The sequence below is a fragment of the Panicum virgatum genome, chromosome 5N (genome assembly GCF_016808335.1).
Source record: "Panicum virgatum strain AP13 chromosome 5N, P.virgatum_v5, whole genome shotgun sequence".
Classification (NCBI taxonomy): domain Eukaryota; kingdom Viridiplantae; phylum Streptophyta; class Magnoliopsida; order Poales; family Poaceae; genus Panicum; species Panicum virgatum.
In genome coordinates this window covers 12,945,258-12,955,691 of record NC_053149.1, presented here as the reverse complement: position 1 = coordinate 12,955,691, position 10,434 = coordinate 12,945,258, and the positions used below count along the sequence as shown (strand labels likewise).

The 10,434-nt window shown below is 44.1% G+C and overlaps 1 pseudogene; it reads right to left on the bottom strand.

Annotated features, from left to right (window-relative positions):
- Positions 1-2,506: 2,506 nt before the first annotated feature.
- On the bottom strand, positions 2,507-9,211 carry LOC120674567 (annotated as a pseudogene).
- Positions 9,212-10,434: the final 1,223 nt, after the last annotated feature.

Sequence of the window (10,434 nt, the reverse complement as noted above, 5' to 3'; positions counted from 1 at the left end):
AGGTAAGAATAGTTTCTGCTGTGAAGTTTCTTGCTAAACATAATTTGGCCTTTCGAGGATCAAATGAGAAGATTTATCAAGATGATAATGGCAATTTTCTAGGCACAGTTGAAATGATTGCTGAGTTTGATCCTGTGATGCAAGAACATATTAGGTGCATTAAAAGTAATGAAATTCATAATCATTATCTTTGCCACAGTATTCAGAATGAGTTAATTCCTCTTCTTGTTGGTTCCGTGAAGGAGTATATCTTGAAGATTGTCAAGGATGCTATGTATTTCTCTGTTATCTTGGATTATACCCCAGATGTGAGCCATGAAGAACAAATGACCGTAATTGTGTGTTGTGTCACTATGTTAAGTGGCATTCCAAGAGTGGAGAAGTTTTTTCTAGGGTTCTTAAAGGTTGACGACACATCAGGGTTGGGCCTTTTTGAGGTTGATAGATATATTAAAGAAACTGGATTTGAATGTTGCTGATGTGAGAGGTCAAGGTTATGACAATGGTTCTAATATGAAGGGACATACGAATGGTGTCCAAAATCATTTGCTTCAAATTAATCCCAAAGCATTATACATGCCATGTGCATGTCACAATCTAAATCTCACTCTTTGTGATATGGCAAAATCTTGCAGACAAACTATTTCATTCTTTGGTGTTATACAATGGATATATGCATTATTTGCAAGATCTACTAAGAGATGGAAGGTTTTGCTTGACAATGTTCCCAAATAAGAACAGCCTTGCAGAAAGTGGAGGAGGTTTGTACGGATGACCCATCAACAGTAAGTGATGCTCAAGCTTTAGTTGGTACACTTGAGAATTTTGAATTTATAATTGGTATGGTTATTTGGCATGATGTTTTATTTTCTATAGACATGGTGAGCAAAAAGTTGCAATCTAAGATTGTGTGCATGGATGCTACTCTCAAACAAATTGAAGGGGTTATCTCATATTTTCAAAAGTAGTATTGAGGTTGCAAAAGCCACCGCAGCTGATATGGATATAGAGCCAAAATTTCCTACAAAGCGCCAAAGTAAAAGGAAGAAGCAATTTGATGAAACAAGTGATGAAGAAATACAGCTATTAGCTATGGAATCATTTAGAGTCAATTACTTTATTGTCATCGTTGACACAACAATTGCTTCATTGACTAGTCGATTTGAGCAGCTAAAGACATTTGAAAAGGTGTTTCGTTTTCTATTCAACTCGATAATTTGAAGTCCTTGGATGATAACGATCTACGTAAGCATTGCACTACTTTTGCAAAAGTTTTTTCTCATGATAATTCATCAGATGTTGATCTAGATATTTTTTTCTCTGAATTGAAAGTACTAAAAGTGACTCTGCCAGATGGTTTTATGTCAGCCCCAGAGATTCTTCAGTTTGTTACAACTATAGATTACTATCCAAATGTCTCTATTGCATTTCAGATCTTCTTAACTGTGCCTGTGACTGTAGCATCAGCTGAAAAAAGTTTCTCAAAATTGAAACTACTGAGAAATTGTTTGAGAACAACTATGTTACAAGAAAGATTGAATGGCTTGGATATGTGCATCATTGAGAAAGATATCTTGGACAACATTGATCTAGATACAATTCTTAATGATTTCGCATCAAGAAATGCCCAAGGGATCTTTTTTGTGAAGAATTGAAATATTATTGTTGATGGAATCATGGGTTTAGCTATTATTTGAGGTAATCGTACTATTTTTATTTTCTACTCTGTAGTTTGTATTATAGACATTGTTCTTCAAAATTTATATATGTGATTAATATTATTATCTATTTTATCATGTTAAAAAATTATTTAGCCTAAAGAGCCCTAAAGCGTGGTTCGCTCAGGGGCACCAAGAATCCTAGAGCCGGCCCTACCCCCCCCCCCCCCCCCCCCCCCCAGCTCGGTTACATCGGTCTCCATAGGTGCGGCGTGGATGGGGGACCGTGACCGTGAGATCAACTCAGTCGGTGGCTGAAGATTTTGGCAGGGTGGTGGCATTGACCTGCGCTTGTGCATTGCAATGTCGTTGCAAGGCTCCAGAGCCATACTTCCCCGTACTGGTTGCCTCTCGCCTCCCCTCCCACGTCTGGTCACGTACTGATCTAGGGACTCATGCATGCATCTAGACTCCATCAAGCGACCGGACGAACTAACTAGGAAGTGACGCTAGGTTCAGCAGTGGCGGATGCGATGGCAAGCACGGGTTTCATGGCCACCATACCACCTCTCATGTTGGCACTGCTGGACTACGGCGGCAAGATCCTCCATTCCTGCCGGTGCTGCGACGGATTGACAACATGAAGCTTTCAAATTGATAAACAAGAGGTCGAATCACCTTGCTAGAGATAGGAATTCAACATATATAACGTGATTAGTCGATTTGGTGGAGAGGTAGATCATGCTGCAGCCTCCATACCAGGCTAAAGGAAGATGACGGAGCATTTTTCTTTTCAAACTATTTTTTAGAAAAAGGATTACGAATCCGGCCTATACATCCGTGGATGTACACAGCAAATTATTACAAGGTTTACAAAGAAAGAAGAGCACAACTAGTCTCCAACTCAGACAAAGAACTACTGCAAATGATAGTTTTGCTTCCACCCTTCTTTTACTAGCTCCATAGCAATAATCTCTATGTTTTTGCTCATCTCGGAGAGTGCGTTCTTAGCATGCTCGTCATGCTGCAGCTGCGCCCAGAACCGTAGCCAGTATGTTCCCCTGAAGATAACCTGCAAAATCGAATTAACTTTGATATTGTTAAAAATAATATCGTTTCGGCATCTCCAAATGGCCCAGCAAATAGCAGCAACCCCGACCCAAATCAAGTTCATAATATTTTTAGATTGATTAGAAAGCCATGAGTCAAACATATGGCCAATTGATCTAGGTGGCGTCAAACCTGTAGCATAAAAGATAATCCTCCAAACCATTCTCGCATAGGGGCAGTCCAGAAAAAGGTGCTTGATAGTCTCATTACTATTACACCCACAACATCGTTGGCTTCCTGTCCAGTTTTTCTTAGCGAGATTGTCTTTAGTTAAAAGTACTCCCCTTTGTAAAAACCAAAGGAAAATCTTAATTTTTAGAGGAATCTTCAGCTTCCAGATCGACTTATGTCTAAATGGCGGATGTGTATCAATAAAGTACAGATAGAAAGATCAAACCGTAAATAACCCAGATTTGGTCAAGTTACATCTAAAATTATCTAAACCATCCACCAGATCAACATGAGTTATTTGTGCTATCAGGTTACGCCATTCCACAAATTTGTTATCCACCATCGCCCTCCTAAAAGATAAATTGAGGGGTCTCCAAGCCAATACTTTGGCCACCGTTGCATGAGGATCACGCACAATATTAAAGAGTGATGGATATTTAACTTTGAATGGCACAATATTGAGGGGTCTCCAAACCAATACTTTGGCCTACCCAATTATTCTCCCAGAACCTAGCCTTGCTCCCATCTTTAATTTCAAAGGAGCCTTTAGCCAAGACCTCGTCTTTTATTTTCATAAGACCTCTCCAGAAGTGAGAGTCATAAGGTTTGGCCTTGACCTGAGAGAGAGACTTAGATCTTAATTACTTATTTGTTAGTAAATTTTGCCACAAACCATTAGTGTTTAGCAAATTTACTAACCATTTTGCTAGTAAACATTTATTCTACAACTGTAAATTTAAGATCCCAAGTCCCCCTTGGTTTTTGGGACGACACAATATGTCTCATTTGGCAAGGCGATATTTATTCTTATCGAAAGATCCTTGCCAAAAAAATCTTGATCTAAAGTGGTCAAAATTCTTGAGCACCCCTTTGGGGACCTCAAAAAAGGACATCATAAACATGGGTAGGCTACTAAGTACCGAGTTTAGTAAAACCAGACGGCCTCCATAAGATAGGTACTTAGCCTTCCAACAAGATAGCTTTTTTCTCAAAACATTCTTCAACTTTACTCTATTCCGAATTAAGGAGTTGTCTATGGTGCATTGGAATCCCCAAATATCTGAAGGGGTATTCTCCTACATTACATCCAAAGAGGTCGGTATAAATATCTTCCATTTGTTTTGCTGCGCCATAGCAGAAGATTTCGCTCTTGTGGAAATTGATCTTTAGACCTGATAATAGTTCGAAGGCACATAGCAATAGTTTGAGATTCTTTGCTTGCTCCAAGTCATGATCTGAAAATATGATAGTGTCGTTAGCATATTGCAAAATCGACAAGCCATCATCTACAAGATGAGGGATGACACCTCTTATTTGACCGTCAGCCTTTGCTCTTTTAATCAGGAGAGCCAACATATCAGCCACGATGTTAAATAAGATAGGTGACATCGGGTCTCCCTGACGGAGCCCTCTCTTCGTCTGGAAGTAAGGACCAATATCATTATTAACTTTGATACCCACACTCCTGCCAGTCACCATTCCTTCTACCCATCTACACCATTTAGGAGAGAAACCTTTCATGCGTAGAGTTTGTTGAAGGAAATGCCACTTAACCTTATCATAGGACTTTTCGAAATCAATTTTGAAGATGACCCCATCACTCTTTTTGGTATGCAGCTCATGGATAGTCTCATGTAGAATAACGACTCCTTCCATGATATTCCTGCCTGGCATAAAGGCAGTCTGCGTAGGACTCACCACAGTCTGAGCTACTTTATTCAGCCTAATCATTCCAACTTTGGTAAAAAATTTAAAGCTGACATTGAGGACACAGATTGGCCTATATTGCTGTATTTTAGTAGCTTCATGAATTTTTGGTATTAGCATGATGATCCCAAAATTCAAGCTATAGAGGTTTAATTCCTCTTTGTGGAAATCCATAAAGAGAGCCATTAGGTCGTCCTTAATTAAGTTTCAGAAGACTTGATAAAATTCCACTAGAAAACCATCAGGACCCGGCGCCTTATTATGTTCCATTTGGAACACGGCATCCCTCACTTCAGTTTCTATGAACTCGCTAATGAGCGCATCATCTTCCTCTTGTAAAACCTGTGGAATATCCAATATTTGATTTTCCATAAGTGTAATCTCTGACACCTCTGGAGACCCAAAGAGGTTTTTATAAAACTGAGTGATGTGTTTTTTAAGTTGATCATCACCGATAACAACTCCTTGATCATTTTCAAGATTATAAATATGTTGTTTTCGGTGCTTACCATTAGAAACTAGATGGAAGAACCTAGTATTATCGTCTCCCTCCAGAAGAGTTTTAACCTTAGCTCTCTCGTACCACTTGATCTCTTCTTCTCTCAAAAGAAGAACTAATCTCTCTTTTAGGTAGTGTTTATAATTAATCTCCTGATCGGAAAGAGGGGCTATCTCAGCCTTTTTATCTAGATTTTCTAACAGAGCTAGAAGCCGCTTCTTTTCTTTTCTATAAGTTCCTGCTGTATGCTTGGCCCAGTCTCTGAGATGTTGTCTGAGCCTTCGAATTTTATTCTGCCATCTCTCAAGGGGTGTACGTCCTGAATCGACCGATTGCCAAATATTTACAACCATATCATAGAAACCATCCCTAAGCAACCAACCTCTTTCAAATTTGAAAGGCCATTGGTCAGGAGTATGGGTGGACGCCCCCGTATTAAGAACTAGAGGAGTGTGATCAGAAATATCTCTATCTCTTGGTTCTACAGTTGATAGAGGGAACTTATCTTCCCAATCCATACTAACGAGAACTCTATCAAACTTCTCAAAGGTTGGATTGTCTCCAGGACCCGCCCAAGTATATTGACGGCCGGACATAACAATGTCCTTGAGATCAAGAGATTCAATAATAGCATTGAACAGAATTGGCCATTTAGAATCAAACACTTCTGAGCTCTTATCTTCCGGTCTTCGCATGATATTAAAGTCACCCCCAATTAGATAAGGGAGCGATTCTTTGGAGCAAGTGTTTGCCAATTCCACTAAAAAAGCCTGTTTATTTTGATATTGTGCCGGGCCATATACCATATAAAGCATAAATTTGAAGCCATCACTTTTGCATCTTAAGGTAAATTTCACAAAGAAATCTCCCTCAGCAATGGCTCCAATGTCAAAAACATTCAGATCCACTCCCAAGAGGATGCCTCCAGATCGACCATGTGGTGCCATACAATGCCAGAGAAAATCCCGGCCCGCGCATAAATTCTTTAAGGTATGATCTGGAAAAACATCCCTGCCAGTTTCAGAGAGAGCTATGAAATTAATTTGCTCCTCCTTCACTAAATCCGCCAAAAATCTGTGTTTAGCCAAGTCTGCAAGACCTCTGCTATTCCAGAATACCCCTTTCATTTGAGAACAATTTTTGAAGGGGTTTTGGCTTCTTGGGGAGTCTGCCATTTTTAGGATTCTTGGCAGTGCTAGATTTTTTTCTTACGATGGACAGGAGAAAGGTCAATAATGAGATCAGTCTCCACATCCTGCATGTTCTCATTTAGATTACCACAAGCGTGGCTGAGAACAGCATCGAGTCTAGCTTCCCTCTCATCATCACTGTCAAGTTGTAATTTATCAGATTTTAAATTACTTTTTTTATTGGCCTGAACCAGCAATTTATCAATCTCAAGATTCTTGATAGAAACAGTAGAAGCTTTAACAATATCATCACTAGAGCCTAAGTTGATGCCTACCCTACCAAGGTTTGAAACAATACGCGAATCAGAAAAGCTGGTAAAAGATGTACCTGGAGATTCAAGGTTCTTTTTAGCAGCCATCCGCTCAGTTTTCTGTAGGGTATGTTCATCTACCTTTGCTTTAGATCTACAGCTTCTACGAATAGTGGTGGGTTTGAGAATGTCAGCTCTCAGTACATTCCCGCCTTTGGCCTCGGGCTGAGCAGCAGGCATCTTCAAGTCCACTCTGGGAATCTCTTCAGCAACCGTCTCCACCTGAGGAATGACCAGTGAAACCCCCTCCTCGGGCGCAGCAACGGTAAGCTCCTCCTGTAGGAACAGTGCAGCAGTCGCAGCATTGCCATCCGTCGGCATCCTCTCGGGAATAGAGCCGGCAACGCCCACACCACCAACAAGCACAGTAGGAGGCTGCTCGGGACAAGGCCCAACAGGCACCTGCCTCGGAGTATCACCATCTGAGGCGCTGAGATCTCCCGCCTGACTCTGGAATCCCTCTTGAACCAACGAGGGCAACACCTCCTGTGCAGCAAACCCCGGGGATGTAGTGCTCGATGCCTCCCCTACAACCGTATCTGGTGAATCAGACGTGCCCAGCACAGGGGCTGGCATCTCCGAAGCAAAGGATGCACCTGTCTTTGAAGAATCCACCAAAGCACCACAGGTTGCGTAATCCTCAGCAGTTGGCGGTGAATACGGCCTATCACCACCATCAGTCTCAACCATAACCTTAACACTAATCTCATTAATCAGCTGCTCACAGGCTAAGTCAAGGACCTCATCAATTAATGCATCTTGCTGTTGCTGATTCAAATCTTGGGCAGGTTTACTTGAGTGTTGGTCCTGTGAGCCTGCAGCCTTTGGAACAGAACCATCTGTTGCATCCTCCATCTGATGGTCACCACTGCCATCGGCATCATTGTGGATATCATCATTTATCCCATTACCGGCATCGTCACCCAATAAATCATCATCCTCTGGGTTAAAGGAGTCATCAAGTACCACTTCATCAACCTTAAAGTACACCCTAAAAATGCTCCTATTGACGCATATATCTGCCTTCTTTGGGATATCCTTGACATCCAACACTGCCAATAGAATGCGCACTTCCCCTGTACGACGAAGATGATGCATGACCACTTTCTGAGTGGCGCCCACCACCGAACCCACTGCCCACAGAGGCAAGAAAGCCCGGAGGGGAGTAGGGACATTAGTCACAGTTAGCCACACTTGGTCCAAAACCTTGATAGGCTTAACTTCTGCATCAAACTCCTCAAAAATCAGAACACCCTCTTTGTTTTTTTGTAGTGACTGTATGGCAACCATTCTCTCAAGCTCTTCCTTTGAAGGAAACAGGACAAGGTAGGAATTATCTCCATGTTCCTGCACTACCCAGTCCCACTGCACAGGAATAATTCTCGCTAGCTCGGACCTAAGCAAATCCGCCAAAACTGTCCCCTCGTCCACTGTGATCAAAGCAGAGACATTTGCATGTGTGTTCTGAACAATATGATACGGCCTCGCAGCTTGAATATTGAAGAAACCAAGACCATCCGTGGCAGCACCACAATACGATACCGTCGGTTTAGGACCACGGAGTTGCGGACACTTGCTAGTGTAATGCTCCTCTGAAAAGATCGTACAATCAAGTTTGAAAGCTGTCTCTTCCTTGCGCTTCCTCTTTTGCTTGCCCTATTGCAGGGACTGCAGTATCAGTATTGGCAACCTGAAACGCAGCATCACCAGCCTGAGTATCTTCCCGATCCCTACAACGTCCACCCTGTTCACGTCCACCACCGCGACCAGGAAAGGACTGGGAGGCGTTGGCCAGCGCTTACGCCGCGCGGATTTGTGCCGCGTCCACCAGAATTTGCTGGACCACCGCCGCGCCCTCCAGCGGCAAAATCGGCCGCGCCTTGGCCTGGATTCCCTCGCCCCCGTGGATGACCAAGCGCAGCACGCCCACGCGCACGACGGCCGGGTGCATGATCAGCACGACGAGCGCCCGGACCTCCGGCCATGACCACCGCGGCGTAGGTTTTGCAGGGAAGAGGGTCAGGAACGAGGATCGACCTCACGAGGCGGCGATTAGGTTTCGCCCAATTAGGATCGGTACCCCCGTGACTTAGCTCTGGTGCGGGCGCCTGATGACGTGGGAACAACATGTCACGGGAAAGATGACGTGTACACGACGTGGGCTTGGCCAATCCGTTTGAAATTTGAACCAGCGGAGAAAACGGATCGTGATCCGCCCTGCTCGTCGGACTCCCCACGGCGGCTTCCAGCGCCGGCAGAAGTACGTCGCCGAAAGATCTCGCCGGAGACACCCGCTTTGGGGGAAGAGGGCCCTTCCACATCTTCTTCCATGGAGGTTTGCATCCTCAGAGATGGGGATAGAGGGACCTTCGCTGGAACTGGGCAGGCCGACTGCCTTGTACCCGTGGACGGGTGCACAAGCTTCTGAACGAGCGATGGCATCAAATTGCCGTGAACACCAGCAGCGGCCAAAGAATCTGAGTGAAACTGAGGCGTTTCCCGATCAGCACCAACACCACGATCCTCGCAATCGGACTCGGACTCGGAGTCCCAGAATTTCCCCATTGCAGGACGGAGATTAGCCCTAGAACAACAAGCTAACTCTTCTTGTGCAAGCCTGAACTTCGATCTGATCTCAGCTGGATCCAAGGACTGAAGGACGAGGTATGATCCTTGGCCGTACACTGCCGAAGTGCATGTCTCATGGAAGAAGACACCTTGAACGGCATTGGAGAGAAACACCGCCGGTTAGATAGGGGCTGCCGGCTCGCCGGAGCCGGCGGCCGCGAGGACCCGGAAGACCCTAAGCAAGGCCGCCGGGGATGGAGACTGCCCTATCGCCGGTGGTGTCTGCTCATCTATGTTTAATATCGCGCGCGTTTGTAACTATGACGGAGCAATTTTGATATAGGAAAACGAAGTGGCCGGAGGGGGAGAGCTGCGCGCGAGCCCCTTTTTTTTAAAAAACAAAAAGCAGAAGCTCTGCCACTTAATTAAGGCGGTAGAGCTTAATTAAAACTGTGCACCATTTATTCTTTGATTGCTGTGTTTCCACGGTTATGTGGGGTCACCTCTCTAAAATCTTTGACAAAATTATAGGCTCTGACTTTGAAGCAGTAGCTAGATGGTGGATTAGCAATAAAAAGAATGTCATCTTGAATACTTGTTGCGCTGCATTGATGTGGTGCATTTGGACAACTCGTAATGATCTTTGTTTTCAGGGGGAGATATAGAGAAACGAGAAAGTCATAATGCTGAAACTTATCTGAACATTGAAGCGCTGGCGAGTGGTGTGCAAGAATGCAGACTCGCAGGCGTTCGATCTTGTGGTGGAGGACCTTACAACCAGTCTGCACCAACCTCGCTCTACGCATCGCCTGGGGTGGTCTGAGTGCAATATCCTCAAGCTCCAAGATGGCCCTACAATCAAGTTCGGCAGCCTCAACTCGGCAGGTGACCTGGAGTGACGCAACTACACCGGCAACGCCGGATGTGGCTCCATCTGATCACGTTCAAGTAGTCAATCCGTTTGGCTCTAAGCCGCTGTCGCAGGCCGTTCATAATTCTGTTCAGAGCACTTAGATGTTTCTGTTGAACTTTGCTGTACTCTGTTGTGAACCGTAACCTTGGGCTTTGTTTCTCTGAAATAAAGCGGGAACATCCTTTTCTCTAAAAAAAATTAAGGCGGTAGAAAATATGTACAAGAAAAGTTAGCCCAACGGCGTGCGACGGTCCGAGCCTCCTTGCCGTCGTAGATTCAGTGGTAGTGACGGACACCAGCTCGTCAT